Source organism: Sparus aurata, chromosome 21 (assembly GCF_900880675.1).
Source record: "Sparus aurata chromosome 21, fSpaAur1.1, whole genome shotgun sequence".
NCBI lineage: Eukaryota > Metazoa > Chordata > Actinopteri > Spariformes > Sparidae > Sparus > Sparus aurata.
The window spans coordinates 24,976,833-24,994,871 of record NC_044207.1 but is presented as its reverse complement, the minus strand read 5'-3'; the positions used below and the strand labels follow the sequence as shown (position 1 = coordinate 24,994,871).

General features: G+C 42.6%; 1 long non-coding RNA gene across 1 annotated transcript; it reads left to right on the top strand.

Moving 5' to 3' along the window:
* The first annotated feature begins 3,253 nt into the window (after nt 1–3,253).
* LOC115573114 (uncharacterized) lies at nt 3,254–5,871 on the top strand. The gene is made up of 3 exons (XR_003982223.1): nt 3,254–3,494; nt 3,575–3,818; nt 4,627–5,871. It is a non-coding gene; the product is annotated as an uncharacterized LOC115573114 (long non-coding RNA).
* The last annotated feature ends 12,168 nt before the right edge of the window (nt 5,872–18,039 follow it).

The window sequence follows — 18,039 nt, the reverse complement described above, 5'->3', positions numbered from 1 at the left end:
CAGTAGTTTTTTGTGCAATCCTGCTGAAAAACCAACCAACAAATAAACACAGACAAAAACGTCCCTCCTTGGCATTTTCGGCAGTGGAGAAAAAGGATTTTAAACACCATCACAGACTGTTATTTGAAGAAATTAAATGTAGTAAAGGTCTTATAATAATTTAACTGATTTAACAAAATAATTGATTTTTGTTCAAACTTCTATGAGAGTGGTGAGGGGTGCCCTGGTGTACTCAAGGCACCAATATCGCAAAGATTCTTTCTACGGCCCTGTTATTTACTTAAACTCCAGTTCCTTCCTTCCTTCCTTCCTTCCTTCCTCACTCCCTGCCATTTTAACCACGCCAGCTGTTTTCCCCCCCTTCTATCTAAATCCAGATGAGCAGGACGGTGACAATACCTTATACTCCGTGAGCAGCGTCCCTCGTGCACACTCCTGCAGCCTCTAAATCATAAGTATATCCCCTTTAATAAACACTCCTTTTGGACAAATTCCAGCTCCCTAGGGGCTCCTTCACACCCCTCTAATGACTAAAGCAGAGCTGCTATAAATTATGGGAGCACAGCGGCCCACAGTCACACCAGGACATCAGTCACCGACATGGCTGCCCAGGGTTCAGAGGGGTTTTTTCTTTTTTGGCTCTTGCTGCCAAACAGAAACGAAAACACTGTTCACCCAGTTGGCAGACTCCTCAAAAGGTTACAGATATCACCGCCGCGTTTTTTATCACTCCCCCGTTCTTTTTTTTTCTCCTCCTTTTCTTCTGGAGGTTTAGGGATGCAGCTGCCCGTGTCACTCATGGTATGTGAATAAAGTGAACGTTTGTGTTTCAGAACATTTCTTGGGGCTTGTTTTTGTGCGTCGGCCGTGTTTGTTTGCGAGATCTCTCAGCTCGTCGTCCGGGAGCACAAGCCATAAGATCACGAGGCGAGATCACATTTCGCTATTTTCTTTACTCTGCAAACTTCTCCTTTTTTTTTTTTTTTTTACCCTCCCCTTTCTACAAGTGCTCATCTTGTAAGACACAATGATTGAAAAAGCCAAAGGGGCTGCTTTGGAGCGGAGTGTCAGTCAAGCAGCAACACACTGGAGACAACTTAACCTCTGACCCCGGCACTCTTTGAAATGAGTAGACTACTTGACCGGAGCTGACAACAATCCAAGCGTCTCTGCAGCTTCCAAGCCCGCAAATTGAAAGTGAGAGGAAAGGGGCACAAAGAGAGGAGGAAAAAAAAAAGAAGTTTTCTATATATAGGAAGAAGAGTTAAAAGGAAGCTTTAGAATACAAGATGAGCCAGAATGTCCCTTCAAGTATTGTAATCTGAGAGTTATTTCTGATGAAAACCAAATCACTCTGAGGTCATAGTTGTGCCTTTTATGATGTTTTGGCTGCGTCCAATCAGGCAGCAAAGAAGTGGGCTTTATCTCTGAAATACCACCTTATCAAGTCTCTTGAAGAGTGGGTGGATGACTCACAGCGTGCCTTTCCTAAAGCAGTGAGTGGCTGTCTCTTACACTTTCCATCTGTCGTCCGCTCTCGGTCGCCCTGGTTCTTCTCTGTTTTTTTCTAATGTTTCTGGTTTATTTTGTTTCCGTCGAAACCTCTGGTATGAAACACATGAACCGGACCCTCCTGCTTCCTCTGCTCTCCAGATGCCAGCAGATCCTGGAGGACACCGGTGTCGACATCGCCGGGCAGCAGATCAACGTGACCGCCTCCAACAGCACGGCGAGCCCTCCGCCCAGCCCGGCGTCCTCCACCACCACCACCACCACCTCCAGCTCCAGGGAGACCTACGACAACGCTTACTTTTACATCCTGATCGTCATGTTCTTCTACTCCTTCCTCGCCATGACGCTTTTCAAGTGCTTAGGCAGCGACGAGGACAAAAAGGACCCCTATGAGGAGTTCATAAGCGGCGGGCAGCCGTCAATGCAGAAATTCAACACAGGCCACATGGAGGAGAAGTTTGACTTTGAAGAGGAGAGCAGCCTGTGAGCCACGGGCTTTTCTGAGGAGAAGGGAGGGAGGGTATGAACACATGAGGGAAGATGTTTTGACAGTCACCAAGCCAGAAAAACGTCAGTGCTGACTACTCAGGCAAGACCTGCTAGTGATTTTGGGGAAAACCTGTTGTAAGTTCATTTCTTTCTTTCTTTCTTTTTTTTTTTTCTTCCCCTTTCTCCCCCGTCCAATCTGACAATCAGAAATCTCACGCGAGCGGGCAGGCAGTCAGGCCGGCAGGAGGAGACGGCTGCCTCTGATGATCTGAGAGAAGGGTGGAAACACGGAGGAGTGTGGGTCAATGGCAGGCCGGAATCTCCTCCTGTGAGGCCCAATCAGGATCAATAACAGCGGGGCCTTCAACATGCACTCACCGCAGGGAACCAGGGATACCTAAACATACTGACGGTGTGGACAACATGGACAGTGTGTGTGTGTGTGTGTGCGTGTGTGTGTGTGTGTGTGTGCAAGACAGAAATAGAGAGAGAGTATTGACCTGCCATTGGATTTTCCATTTCCCTTAATTCAATTTAACTTATGAACATACTGAACAAATTAGATAAGGGTTATTATTTTACTGCATTTTGGAATACAGGCATTTTTTTCCTTAAAAAAAGTGGGCGCTATGTAGTTTTGGAGGAGAAATTCAAACTCAGATTTTTGAGGTAATAATACAAACTCTATCTCTCTCTCTCTCTATATATATATATACATATATATTTGCCATAATTGAGTAAACAAGCCATTCTCAGAAGAAAACAAGTTATTTTTCGAAGCTATAAAAGGTGGCAGGGTCCGCCAAACATAAACAAAGCAGCCCTGTATGAAACTGCTTCACCCTCTACGGTCAGTTTGTTTGTTCACACATGAATAAACGACTAGAGCTTGTGTATTTAGTTTGTTTGGGTACAAAACAACAAGAAAGATCTTGATCTTCTGATTTAAATGTCTTCCCCTAAAACGACATAGTGCACCTTTAAATCTTTCATGGGTACAAATGTGAGCTGTTTCTTTAAATCTGGACTTTAAGTGTGATTTTTGAGTTTAAGGATTTGCACAATAATGTCACTTTACATGCACCATCAGCCAGCACTTTTAAAAAATGTAGTTAAATTCTAGGCCTGCAAGATGTAAATGCACGAAATAACTGTGTTTCTGAATAAACTTAAATGACAATCCCGCTCTCACATCGGCTCTAATTAGGGCCAAAAGCCCCATGCAACAGCGACATTCCATTGCCATTACATTTGTAACCGATCTTCGGGAGGCTGGACGCGCGGCTACAGGGCCGCTCCAGCCTCCCGGTGACCTCCCCGAGTGATCCGAGTTTACAAAGCTGTGGCGAAACGTGAACCCCGAGACTCACTCTGCAGAATTACCCCCAATTGCAGGGGATGGCTGCGGAGGAGCTCAAAGAGAACACACGCTTCTGATTTGCGCCGTTTTTTTTTTTACGCACAGAGGACGCGTCACATTAACAGCCGGACAGGTACAGTGCGATCACGCAAACACACATAAAAGGGGAGAAAGAAAGTTATTTACTTTTTTTTTTTTTTTTTTGCATGAAAGGCTTCCGGGGTCAGAGGTGGGTCCTGACTGACAACGCCGGTCTAATTTGAACTATCCGCTCCCAGAGGTTGCGCCGGTCCCCGCGGCCATGTGGACCCGTTTCCTCTGTCATAATTACATTTCTGTCTCATCCTCCTCCTCCCCTGAGGTGCCGGGGTCACCACGATGATCCTAACTGACCAAACAGCGCTGCCTTGATGTGTCTGTCGGCCGAGCCTGCACACATATTCAACGGAAAAGAAAAGTGAGTTGGAGTCTTGTGGTCACCTGTGGCTTGAAATGGGAAGTGATCATTATCATTAACACCTTTTCCACTCCTTCTATCTTTTCAAGTGTCCACCAGTCATTAAAAACAACGAAATAGTGAACATGTAATCAGTATTTACATTTTGTGGTGTATTTCTATGGTGCATCAAGAGCCTCCTGCAACATTCACAATATCTTTTTCGATGCCATGTGGTTTTCTTAATTTTTTTTTTTTTTTTTGCTTTTTGCAATGCACTGCATGTAATTTAGCCAGCAAGAAACCGCAGCAGACCATGTGATGTTCGGTCGATGTAACGATATGACAGCATGAAAACAGAAACGTCTACTTTAGTCAACAGTGTAGCTGTGCACTGACAGCACAGAGCGCAAAACCACATGTGTGCGTTTGGATCAGAGTCTTTTGTTCGTTCTGAATAAGAGATTTCTCTGCCACAACAGATGAAAATATTATAGGAAACCATCTGGGGAGCTCGCTTTCTGTGGGAATAATCAGGGAAAGGAGAAAAAAAACAACAACAATATCAGGGGCCCACATGGTAAACCCTCAGCCTCCTCTCTACTGGTGGTGTCAGTTTCAACCTGTCTGCATGAAGGTCTCCTCTGCGCCTCAGGTGCATGGTGCATCTATCAGCAGTGGTCAGAGAAAACGTCCTACGTTTTATTTCGATGACGCGTTTTGACACGAAAGCTCTCTTTGGTGACGGTCCCCGGGCCCCTGCAGGTGATCTCCACTGGATGGAACCGGGTCATTTCTCATCAGGTGGGTTTGATGCGTCTCATCTCAGCTCTGCAGGGGGGAGCACAGAGGAAACCAAACACACCGAGCATTCGAGGGAGCTGTGTATATGATGGACGGTCTCTTGTGATGCTGTAACTTCATGATGCTGCAATCAGCGAGCACTTGTACCTGATGCAACCTGTAAAACCACATCTCCATGTTCCTCCTTATGGGTTAGAACAGAGACTTAGGCGAGGAGTCCCTGTTAAGACAACTGAAAAATAAACAATAAAAAACTATGTTACTCTGCACACTGTTAAATCACTGGATAAGACAGCATGTGCATGGCTAACTGAGGGTACCTTCATCTGTGCTGATGGGTGGCCCTAGTGTCCAGATCTGTGGATATGCCTCCATCTGATGGCGAAGATGTGACATTACTGGTATCCAGAGTTGTACTGACGTCTGTTGGTGCTGGAGAGGGTTCTATTGGATTTAAACCTCTTGAAAAGAAATGGCAGTGTGTCTATCATACTGCGTTCCCTTTCGGCCACTGCGACCATCAAACTCTGGACTATTAACAGTTCCGAGGACTCAAAAAACTTCAGCGACTCGGTCCCTAAACTGTGGAACACATCACTGCTGCATATCAGACCATGCAGAAAACACTTTTTTACTCTTAGATCAAGAAACTCCCCTTCCACTTAAAGGTTTTGCAGTTCTCATTTATGCTCATCTATGTGATCGTTACCTGATTCTGTGCTGTTGGCCGGACCCTCTTATCTTTTTTAGTGTTTGCTGTCTTTGTCCTTGGTTTTATAATACTCTATTACTTCATGCCCTACTTTTTAAGACTTTTATAACGACTTTGCAGTTTTTATTACTTTGTGCGTCCTCTATGGTTGTCTTTCTTGTCTTCTTTTGATTTCTTTGTGTAGTACGTTAAGTGTCTTTATAAGTGAAATGTATTATTTGTGTTAATATATTTGAGTGTGCAGAGGTGTTAATAGCAACATAACTTCTTCAGATTGTTGTTGAAGGAGAACCCTGAGAACGACAATGCATTTGATGGGAAAGGTTAAGAGCAAATATTCAGCAGGAATCGTAGTATCAAGTATTGCATCAAATTTGTATTTTTTAAAGGGCTTCAGCACTGAAAATCTTTCTCACTTCCATGTGGTGGTGGGAACCGTGCGGTGCAGAGACGGCTGATGTTGTGGTTTTTGCTCCCACCTACTGGTAAAGATGTGGTACCGCCTTTGTTGATGTGCTTGGTCTCATTTTGACAGCGCAGTAGTGAGTTAAGCTGGAGTGAAGAACAAAGATTTTTCCATAAACCGACACTGAAAGCTTGAAACTGTCAACCTTTGGATTTCTTGTGGTCACCTTGATCGTCGTTCTGCAGCAACACAGAGCTGGACCTGGACACACACACACACACACACACACACACACACACACACACACACACACACACACACCCCGTAGCCTACCATAAAAGCTGCAGCTGTCTGATAAGGCTCTGACAGTTCAGCCTATCAATATGATCCTCATGAAGGTGAGTTTTCACTGGTCACCTCACGCACTGAAATAATCATCTAGTGGAGCAGCAGAGGGACAAAAGAGGTCTGCTCCTCCTGCTGTTTGCTTCTGTACCACACAGTAATATAAGTCTGGTTAACTTGGGGGAGAGCGTGCCAAACAAACAAGCTCTCTGGCATTAAAGGACAACCCGATTTAAGACTGTTTAAGTTTGTTTGCATGTGGCGGACCCTGCCACCTTTCTAGTTTCAAACAGTGTTCTGGAGACTTTATTTATCCATCTGAACAGCTTGTTTATTCAGTTAGAGTTTGAATTTCTTATTCAAAACAGAAAAGAAAAAGTTGAGTCCTTGAGATTTTTTTTCTTTCTGTGGTGTTTTTCTTCTTTACCTGCTAGATAATGAGTTACGCCAACCAGCTCTAACCAAGGAAGTCGTGTTGATTTAACTCCTCTTGACAATCCACCGACTAACCACACTTCAGTGAGTAAATCTGTAATGTACGAGCATTCAAACACACACTGTGACCAAATGTCCGTAACATCTGAATAATTATTTATTGCACATTAAAAAAAGAAATCTCCCATAATTATCAGATGCTGATAAATAATCCAGTTGGATTTATGCACTCTTACTGCACTTTAACCACTCTGTACAGTAAACTTACAGTGAGGCCATCGGCAATGCAAACATGAATCTCTATGTAGAAACCACACAAAAATGCAAAGATGTGAAATTACAAATCAAAGTCAAAATGAACATTTCATCAGTACATAACAATTATAACCCAACTACCAGAAAACTAGTACAATTCAATACAAAGCAAATAATAGAAAAGTACAATTTCAAATGTGTCAACATTTTGATAATTGTCCTATTTAGTCTCTCAGTTTACATTGAGCTACTGAGGTAGCACCCGCTGACTGACACAGCGCCCCCTTGGATTGTGTCGGTAAATGTATCTCAATCTTTTGTGGTCAAAAATAGTATTGCACCCTTTTAGCTGAGGCAGCTGTGGAGTCCCCCTGAGAGAAGATGTTCATATTTACAAGAAAAAGTAAAGTCATGTTCACTTTCTGTCTCTTGCTCTCACCTGATGCTTGAGTGTCGTTCTGCAGCATCATCCTTATATCAATGATGAATATATGACATGTAACTTATATTATTTACTTTGTCTGAAGGGCCTGTGTTCTTGTTGATGTGAATTTAATGGATTAATTTAGCAATTCCCCACATTTTGCATATTTACTGACAGTCACTGACACTGACAGTCTGCCAAATCATCAGTTTCTTATGAAAAATGTAATGTGTTTTGTTTTTAAGCTGTGCTATCAAATGAGTCAAAAGTGGAGCCCAGTAATACTCGATTTTTGGGGCCAATACCGATATGAGGGAAAATTCTGATGTTGACAAATCGGCCGGTAATCTTGTATGCACAAAATGTAAACATAAACACACAGTATCTGCAATGATAATATGGTTATCAAACAAAGATAAAAGCAGGATATTTAACAGTGTTCCAATAAAATTAAACGTCCAAAGTAACATCAGTGCACTGAAACAATACAATTCACTGGGAATTAAATAATTATAAAATACGTCAAGAATCTTTTCATGTTTTTTGTTCTATGAAAAATGTGTTAGGCCAATATCAGCCGAGGAATATATAAGCTTAAGAAAGTAGACTACTATGTATGCTATCTAGACTGCGTAACCAATGCATTGAAAAAGAAAACGTATACTTTATAGTGTGGACATGAACATTTGAATAAGTCAGTGTCTTTGGTGTTCAGTCTCTTTAGTATTCAGATGTGTTATCAGAATCTTATATTTATAATCATCAACATAATATTTATTTATATTGCTTCTACTGTTGTACACTAAAAAGTCAAGGCAACACGTGCAAATGTGTGATTTATGCAGTTAAATGTCAATTAATTGAATATTTGATAGTTTGTTATAGGATTGCAACAATTAATCGATGGAGAAGTATTGCCTACCGTTTTTGATAATTGAGAAAAATAAATACATATTCCATATACATTCAAATATGGATACGTTGTGATTTATTCTATTAAAAGGAGTTGAATTTCTTTGTTTTTTGGGGGCTGTAGGTTGGACAGAACAAGGCATTTTAAAGACATCATGTGCAGGTTTGAGGAAATTGTGATTGGCATTTTTCACCAGTGTTTGATGTATTTTTTTTAATACCAAATGTTCACCAAGTGGTTCAATGACCCTCTGTCCTTTCCAAAACCTTACAGAGCTGACTGCACTGCTAAAAGGAGTGTTTAGCTCCAGAGTTAATCTAACTGGCCCCTGAGGTTTAAATGGGCCAGAACTGCCTCTGCATAATTAAACTTTTGACCCATTATCCTCGTTTTAAATGTGTTAATACAACTTGTAGGCCCTGTCTAGCCAAATAACACATGCCACGCTCTGTTTTTGGCTGCACAGCCTGGTCCAACAGTTTTCTCTCATCAGAAATTGTTGCGTAAATATGTGGTTTTATGTACATTTTACGAGGCGTGAAATATGCACTGATCTTTATTACTTTTCTCCGTTTCTCAGGTTGATGCTTCTAATAATCGCAGTGCAGCCATCACAGTCCTGGAGTAGTTTCTGGGATACAAACTGCGTGCGAGAGAGAAGACATTCACTGATGAGATGTGAGCGACAAAGGTGATACTGTTCCTGCTTGATGTAGATTTGAAGGTGGTTTGTACTAACATTAGATAAAGCTTCCAGCAGCGCAGTCTTGTCCTTGTTACTGGTTAAGACAGAAACCTTTAGGTGAACAGTCAGTGTTTGGCCATCTGAAACAAGAAATGAGAAAATAGAAATGTATTTTACCATTCAAACTGTTAACTACATCCCTGAAGCACATGTCACTGAGTGTGTCCTTTCCTGAGCTGGTGGTGGTCCTGGAATCTGTGTTTTTCTTCAAAGCTCCAGATTTGCTTCCATCTGCTGGTGAAGACGTGACACTACTGGCATCCAGAGTTGTACTTGTTTCTGCCAGTGTTGTTCCTGCTAAGATTACAAGGAAACTGTCAAATTTCTGAGGTGTTGAGTGAGCATGCCAAAGGAGCTGACTCATCAACAGAGGATCATTGTTGGCTCTGACCCTAATGCACACCGGTGTTTTACACAGGTTGTCAACTGACTTTCCTGTAACTTGAAACTACTAACATATTACTCCTCTGGGCCTATAAGGTGCTACAGTTTATAATCTACTGCTGTAGGAAAAAAGTGGGTAAGGCTAAGAGTCTTGTCAGGGTTCACTCACAATTCGGGCTACATATTGAACTTCAGTACTTTTATTGGCATCGACCAAATTGCCTCGATACTGTTGAGTATCTAAAGATGTATTGTCATTCGGTACCAAATTTCAATACTCAAGAAGTTGATATTATCAGTGTCTGTGAGGCAATAAGCATGCAGCATGCTTTTTGTGCCAAGATGTAATGGTGCTGGTGATTGGCTGTCTTGAGGCATGCAGGAAAGAAATCTAGGTTATTCCCAGAAGCAGGGCTCACCAGGTGTACATGTGCTATAACCTTTAGTTGAAATAGATTTCAGAAAATCTGTTACTATAACAGTTAATATAAAGAACAAATGGCTGCAGCTACAGCAGAAATTATCATGATGACCGACCTGGAGCTGTGGGTGCTGAAGTTGTGAGGCCATCTAATGGTTTAGATGTAGAACTGATGCTTTCTTTGGTAGATGCTGTAGTTGAGGTTGTGCTCTCATCTACTGCTGCTGTTCTGCTGCTGGTCATACTGGGCGGTGTCGTTGAAGAGAGCGTGGACGACAAAGATGGGCTTGTACTGGTTGATGTAGATTGTGTGGGCACCGTAGTAAGAGAGACTGGCGATGATGAAGTTGTGCTTCCATCTGCTTGCGTCGTGGTAGTAGTGCTGTTTATTGGGGAGGGTGCTGGAGTAGTAGAGATTGTAGTTGATGCTGTGCTGACATCTACTGGTGTAGATATATTACTGTTTGTTGTGCTTGGCTGTGTTGTTTCAGATGCTGTGGATATTGAAGTTGCTCTGATATCTGCTTGCGTAGTGGTAGTATTGCTGTTTGTGGTGTTTGTTGTTGTTGTTCCAGTAGCTGATAAAGTTTTGTTGTTATCTATTAGTGTAGATGTACTGATCCTTGTTTGACTGGTTGCTGTAGAGACCGTGGAGGCTGAGGTGTTGCTCACATTTGATCCTGCAGATGCTCTACTGGTTACCGTTATTGGTGAGACTGCGGATGATGAATTTGTTCTAATATCTGCTGGTGTTGAGTTAGTATTGGTGTTAGTTGTGCTGTTATCTGTTTGTGTAGATATACTGCTGCTTGTTTGGCTGGTTGCTGTAGTAGCAGTGAATGTAGAGACCGAGGTTGAGCTCACATTCAACACTGCAGATGTTGTATTGGGTGCTGTTGCCGAGACTGCTGATGATGAAGTTGTGGAAATACTTGCCAGTGTAGATGTCACAGTGCTGCCAGTCGTGCTGGGTTTTGTGGTACCAGAGACTGTCGATGCTAATGTTTTGTTGGTACTGGAAGTATTGCTGTTTGTTGTGCGTGGTCCTGTTGTCACTGAGACTGATGAGGATGTGCTGTTATCTGCCGGTATAGACATGCTGTTGCTGATATGGCCAGTGGCTGCAGTTCCAGAGACTGTAGATGCTAAGGTTGTGTTCACATTCAGCACTGCAGATGTTGCACTGGGTGATGCTGCTGACAAGACTGTTGTTGCTGAAGTTGCTGGTGTAGATGTCAGCCCAGCACTGCTGCTTCTGGTGGGTCCTCCTGGCGTTGCAAGAGTAGACGCTGTTGTTGAGAAAGAAAGATTTGCACCATAAATCTTAAAACCTCAATCACAAATACAAAATTTACATAATTGCAGTGTATCCAAGACATTAATTTATTTGTGGTGGTCCGCTACAATATCACAATCGGCTGCCACATCAAGATGCAGCTCCCGGGAAGAGCACCAGGCCTTGAAGCCAGTTTTCCTATTGGCAAAGCTGTGTTATAACATTGTGATACACCACGACCTAAAAAGATCTTTTCCCCATCCACTGCCACAATTCAAATCTTACTCTGTTGGAAACACTGAACTTTGTAACTTACGTTGTGTGCAGGTTGTGTTGTAGTCATCACAGCAGTCTCCAACATTTGTGCAGTGCTCATCACAGTAACAGGTCCTGAAACAGGAGTTGTTTTGACCAGAGCAGCACAGCACAGGTGGTCCTGCACAGCCTGCAGCACAGACAAAATGGTTGTATAACAGATCAGCACTGCACCAATCTATAATTATTTCAGCCTGTTATTTCAAGATCAGTCAAAAAAATCATGATTCAGAGTACAGTAATCAAGAGATGAAAGAAAGCACAGTTTATGCTGAAGCAGCTAGAGTCAATATTAGCAATGGTAGTAATAGTTGTAGCCCGGGTTGGAAATTGGCATCCAAATTTGTTCAGTCAACCAACCACAGTGGCAGGTCAGCAACTGCCTCTCAACCAATCAGCCAGAGCAGGAAGTAGAGACTTTGTGTGATGGAAAAAATTTAATTAAAATCTATAACCATAAATTGAAAAAGTATTACATTTAATACTGTTGTTATGAAAATATCTACATTTCTTTTTCAAAGCAAGATACACACAATTTAGTAACACTGTAGGTGCGATTAGGAGTGGCTCGTAGAATCTATAGAGTCTCTATATTGAGGCAAATGTTTGCTACATGTTGGTGGTATGCAGCAGGGAGACATGTAAGAGAGACACACAACACATAGGTGTTGCTGATCATTGTGGTGTTGAGATGGAGCCAGACTGAAGAATCGGGCACAAGGAGTACAGTGTATGAGGTGACATGGTGGATATTACCTGTTGGGCTGGTACTGGGAGCTGTAGTTTGAGCTAGAAAGTGAAACGAAACAATGACATTTAATTTAATTGGAATTCAGGAAAGACAACATTTAAATTGAGCCTATGCTCAAGATACTGAAGAAGAAGACTGGCATGGATGTCACAGTGATCTGTCTGGTGCAACAAAAGTGAGCAATGATGTTGTTCAGTCTCCCCTGTAAGAAGTAAGGCTAATGGTGTTTAGACAACTTGATCCACTCAGTTACCCTGCAACAGTTAGACAACAGCTAGTTTCCAGGTGTGACAGCAGAACACAAAATGCTAGTACTTGTTCGGGGACTAGATTACATGGCATTAATGTCATTTTCACAGTCAGATTAAGAGACAGCTTCAGACAATAATTGAGTTTTTTTTTTATTTAGTGAAAAGGTTGTAATTAACAATTACTTATTGCCAATTTATTTATCACATTTATTATTTAATTTTTTCTTACTCAGTTTGTCACCTGTGTCTGTATAAGTAATATCATGGTGGATTTAGTAATGGTGGCAATTACAATCATCAAGACTTTATCAAACATTTACATCCAACCTTTATGAGATGAAGGCACTTTTCTTACTATGGATCAGATTTTGTTATGCTTGGTTCCCTTTTCTGAGTGTTATATTCACATTGAGGTCAGGACAAACAGCACCATAAATAACCTCTCAACCCATGATATAGTGGAGATTTATGATCAGTAAATGCTGTTTAGTTACTACTTGAATTGCTCTTGATCCATCGACTAGAGATGCAGATTGTAAGTAATATCTCTGATCAGTATTTGGCTGCATTTACAACTGATTATCAATGCATTGTTGATAATGTGTGAGACATTTTGGGATTCTTCCATCAGGAAATAGTTTTAACCGCTGACGTGATTCACTTTGTATGTATAAGCAGAGCGGATTACATTAAGAGTCAAAAGATCAATGATTCACTGAATCACACAAAATAGGGACTTCATACAATTTCTGTCCCTATTCAACAATTGGCCCAACAAAATGTTTAAAATGTAATAATATCAGTTTGCATAAAATGTTTTTTGTATCTTTTGAAATAACTTGTATTTTGATTGAATATATGTTCTCCTCCCAGTAGTTTGTATTTAATTTGGATATATTTGAAAGCAAGTATCTGTAATCTGTTATTGTAGGATATTTTTGATACATTAATGATCATTTCTAATCATCTGTGTTTATCTGCCTTGTTCTTCGTCTATGTTAAAGTCCTCATCAGTTAAACACAATATTATATCCTGTGATAATTATGCCATAACTTTGCTTAATTAAACTGTTCAATATTAAATGTGATAATGTTCCACTCACCATAATAGAGAGGTGGCAGCCCTGACAGGAGAAAGAAGTACAATGCAAACCAACCCATGACCGAATGTAGCTGCTGAGTGTCACTAGGGATTATTTATAAAGGCGTTAAACATCTGACATTTTTGAACAAACCCACACACCCACAGGTACAATCCTGGCAAGAAAAATCCTTTTGTTACAAAAGAGATAAGACAACTTCCTTGTCTTAACAGGATCATGTTACAGAAGTTATGTAGTAGTCCTACCGAGAGTTCCTCCAGAACTACAGGCGTGTAATGGTTAAATGAATAAACACATTCAGTCCGCAGATATTTCAAGAATGTTGTTGTAGCTCCACTTGAGCCTGAAGTGACTAGACCAATGGCGACACAAATTCAACAACAGTGCACATTTATTTGAGCAATGAAACGAGTATTTATTGCACATCAAACTAATTTTGGAACCCTGCCAGGTAGTGAAACAAAATCTGTTGGTAGTCTTGCATAATCATTATGAAACTCACCATATAATGTGTTTTGTTTTTAATGAAGCTGTTGCTGCATAACACAGGATAGATGCACAGCTCTAAGAAAATCCCTGTTGGATAAATACTTTGCAGGGCAATGACACAAACAGTGACTCTGACGTATTATTACAAAGTTCAAAGATTTCTTGAAAGAAACAAAACAATAATATGTTACAGATTTTCTAAGAGATGAGAAACTTTAATTTAACTAAACTTGAAAGCTTGACATTGGATTATTGAAATGAAAAGGGATTTCCCAGAATAATGCAGGTGAAAAGAAATTTGGACATCATTATCGTGGGTGCTGAAGTTGTGAGGCCATCTAATGTTGTAGATGCAGTACTTATGGAAGCCGAGGTTGTGCTCCCATCTACAGCTGCTGTCCTGCTGCTGGTTGTACTGGGCGTTGTTGTTGAAGAGAGCGTGGCTGACAAAGATGGGATTGTACTTCTTGATGTAGATTGCGTGGGCACTGTAGTAAGAGATACTGGCAATTCTGAAGTTGTGTTGCCATCTGCTTGCATAGAGAAAGTAGTGCTGTTTATTGTGGAGGGTGATGGGGAAGTAGAGATTGTAGTTGATGCTGTGCTGACATCTATTGCTGCTGTTCTGCTGCTGGTTGTACTGGGCGGTGTCATTGAAGAGAGCGTGGACGACAAAGTTGGGCTTGTACTTGTTGATATAGATTGTGTGGGCACTGTAGTAAGAGAGACTGGCGTTGATGTAGTTGTGCTGCCATCCGCTTGAGAAGAGGAAGTAGTGCTGTTTATTGTGGAGGCTGCTGGAGAAGTAGAGATTGTAGTTGATGCTGTGCTGACATCTACTGCTGCTGTTCTGCTGCTGGTTGTACTCGGCGTTGTCGTTAAAGAGAGCATGGCAGGGATTGTACTTGATGTAGACTGTGGGGGCACTGTAGTAAGTGAGACTGGCGTTGATGTCATTGTACTGCCATCTGCTTGAGAAGAGGAAGTAGTGCTGTTTATTGTGGAGGTTGCTGGAGAAGTAGAGATTGTAGTTGATGCTGTGCTGACATCTACTGCTGCTGTTCTGCTGCTGCTTGCACTGGGTGGTGTCATTGAAGAGAGTGTGGACGACAAAGTTGGGCTTGTACTTGTTGATGTAGATTGTGTGGGCACTGTAGTAAGAGAGACTGGCGTTGATGTAGTTGTGCTGCCATCCGCTTGAGAAGAGGAAGTAGTGCTGTTTATTGTGGAGGGTGCTGGAAAAGTAGAGATTGTAGTTGATGCTGTGCTGACATCTACTGCTGCTGTTCTGCTGCTGCTTGCACTGGGCATTGTCGTTGAAGAGAGCATGGCAGGGCTTGTACTTGTTGATGTAGATTGTGTGGGCACTGTAGTAAGAGAGACTGGCGTTGATGTAGTTGTGCTGCCATCCGCTTGAGAAGAGGAAGTAGTGCTGTTTATTGTGGAGGGTGCTGGAAAAGTAGAGATTGTAGTTGATGCTGTGCTGACATCTACTGCTGCTGTTCTGCTGCTGCTTGTACTGGGCATTGTCGTTGAAGAGAGCATGGCAGGGATTGTACTTGTTGATGTGGATTGTGTGGGCACTGTAGTAAGAGAGACTGGCAATGCTGAAGTTGCGTTGCCATCTGCTTGCATAGAAAAAGTAGTGCCGTTTATTGTAGAGGGTTGCGGGGAAATAGAGATTGTAGATGATGCTGTGCTAACATCTACTGCTGCTGTTCTGCTGCTGGTTGTACTGGGCGTTGTCATTGAAGAGAGCGTAGATGACAATGTTGGGCTTGTACTTGTTGATGTAGATTGTGTGGGCACTGTAGTAAGAGAGACTGGCGTTGAAGTAGTTGTGCTGCCATCCGCTTGAGAAGAGGAAGTAGTGCTGTTTATTGTGGAGGGTGATGGAGAAGTAGAGATTGTAGTTGATGCTGTGCTGACATCTACTGCTGCTGTTCTGCTGCTGCTTGTACTGGGCATTGTCATAGTAGAGAGCATGGCAGGGATTGTGCTTGTTGATGTAGATTGTGTGGGCACTGTAGTAAGAGAGACTGCCGATGATGAAGTTGTGCTGCCATTTGCTTGCATGGAAGAAGTAGTGCTGTTTATTGTGGAGGGTGCTGGGGAAGTAGAGATTGTAGTTGATGCTGTGCTGACATCTACTGCTGCTGTTCTGCTGCTGCTTGCACTGGGCGGTGTCATTGAAGAGAGTGTGGACGACAAAGTTGGGCTTGTACTTGTTGATGTAGATTGTGTGGGCACTGTAGTAAGAGAGACTGGCGTTGATGTAGTTGTGCTGCCATCCGCTTGAGAAGAGGAAGTAGTGCTGTTTATTGTGGAGGGTGCTGGAAAAGTAGAGATTGTAGTTGATGCTGCGCTGACATCTATTGCTGCTGTTCTGCTGCTGCTTGTACTGGGCATTGTCGTTGAAGAGAGCATGGCAGGGATTGTACTTGTTGATGTGGATTGTGTGGGCCCTGTAGAAGGAGAGACTGGCAATGCTGAAGTTGTGTTGCCATCTGCTTGCATAGAGAAAGTAGTGCTGTTTATTGTGGAGGGTGCTGGGGAAGTAGAGGTTGTAGTTGATGCTGTGCTAACATCTACTGCTGCTGTTCTGCTGCTGGTTGTACTGGGCGTTGTCATTGAAGAGAGCGTAGATGACAATGTTGGGCTTGTACTTGTTGATGTAGATTGTGTGGGCACTGTAGTAAGAGAGACTGGTGTTGATGTAGTTGTGCTGCCATCCACTTGAGAAGAGGAAGTAGTGCTGTTTATTGTGGAGGGTGCTGGAGAAGTAGAGATTGTAGTTGATGCTGTGCTGACATCTACTGCTGCTGTTCTGCTGCTGCTTGTACTGGGCATTGTCATAGAAGAGAGCATGGCAGGGATTGTAATTGTTGTTGTAGATTGTGTGGGCACTGTAGTAAGAGAGACTGGCGATGATGAAGTTGTGCTGCCATTTGCTTGCATAGAGGAAGTAGTGCTGTTTATTGTGGAGGGTGCTGGGGAACTAGAGATTGTAGTTGATGCTGTGCTGACATCTACTGCTGCTGTTCTGCTGCTGCTTGTACTGGGCATTGTCATAGAAGAGAGCATGGCAGGGAATGTACTTGTTGATGTAGATTGTGTGGGCACTGTAGTAAGAGAGACTGGCGTTGATGTAGTTGTGCTGCCATCCGCTTGAGAAGAGATAGTAGTGCTGTTTATTGTGGAGGGTGCTGGAGAAGTAGAGATTGTAGTTGATGCTGTGCTGACATCTACTGCTGCTGTTCTACTGCTGGTTGTACTCAGCGTTGTTGTTGAAGAGTGTGTGGTAGACAAAGATGGGATTGTACTTGTTGATGTAGATTGTGTGGTCACTGTAGTAAGAGAGACTGGTGTTGATGTAGTTGTGCTGCCATCCGCTTGAGAAGAGGAAGTAGTGCCGTTTATTGTAGAGGGTTGCGGGGAAATAGAGATTGTAGATGATGCTGTGCTGACATCTACTGCTGCTGTTCTGCTGCTGGTTGTACTGGGCGTTGGCGTTGAAGAGAGCATGGCAGGGATTGTACTTGATGTAGACTGTGGGGGCACTGTAGTAAGTGAGACTGGCGTTGATGTCATTGTGCTGCCATCTGCTTGAGAAGAGGAAGTAGTGCTGTTTATTGTGGAGGTTGCTGGAGAAGTAGAGATTGTAGTTGATGCTGTGCTGACATCTACTGCTGCTGTTCTGCTGCTGCTTGTACTGGGCATTGTCGTTGAAGAGAGCATGGCAGGGCTTGTACTTGTTGATGTAGATTGTGTGGGCACTGTAGTAAGAGAGACTGGCGTTGATGTAGTTGTGTTGCCATCTGCTTGCATAGAGAAAGTAGTGCTGTTTATTGTGGAGGGTGCTGGGGAAGCAGAGGTTGTAGTTGATGCTGTGCTAACATCTACTGCTGCTGTTCTGCTGCTGGTTGTACTCGGCGTTGTCGTTAAAGAGAGCGTAGATGACAATGTTGGGCTTGTACTTGTTGATGTAGATTGTGTGGGCACTGTAGTAAGAGAGACTGGCGTTGATGTAGTTGTGCTGCCATCCGCTTGAGAAGAGGAAGTAGTGCTGTTTATTGTGGAGGGTGCTGGAGAAGTAGAGATTGTAGTTGATGCTGTGCTGACATCTACTGCTGCTGTTCTGCTGCTGCTTGTACTGGGCATTGTCATAGAAGAGAGCATGGCAGGGAATGTACTTGTTGATGTAGATTGTGTG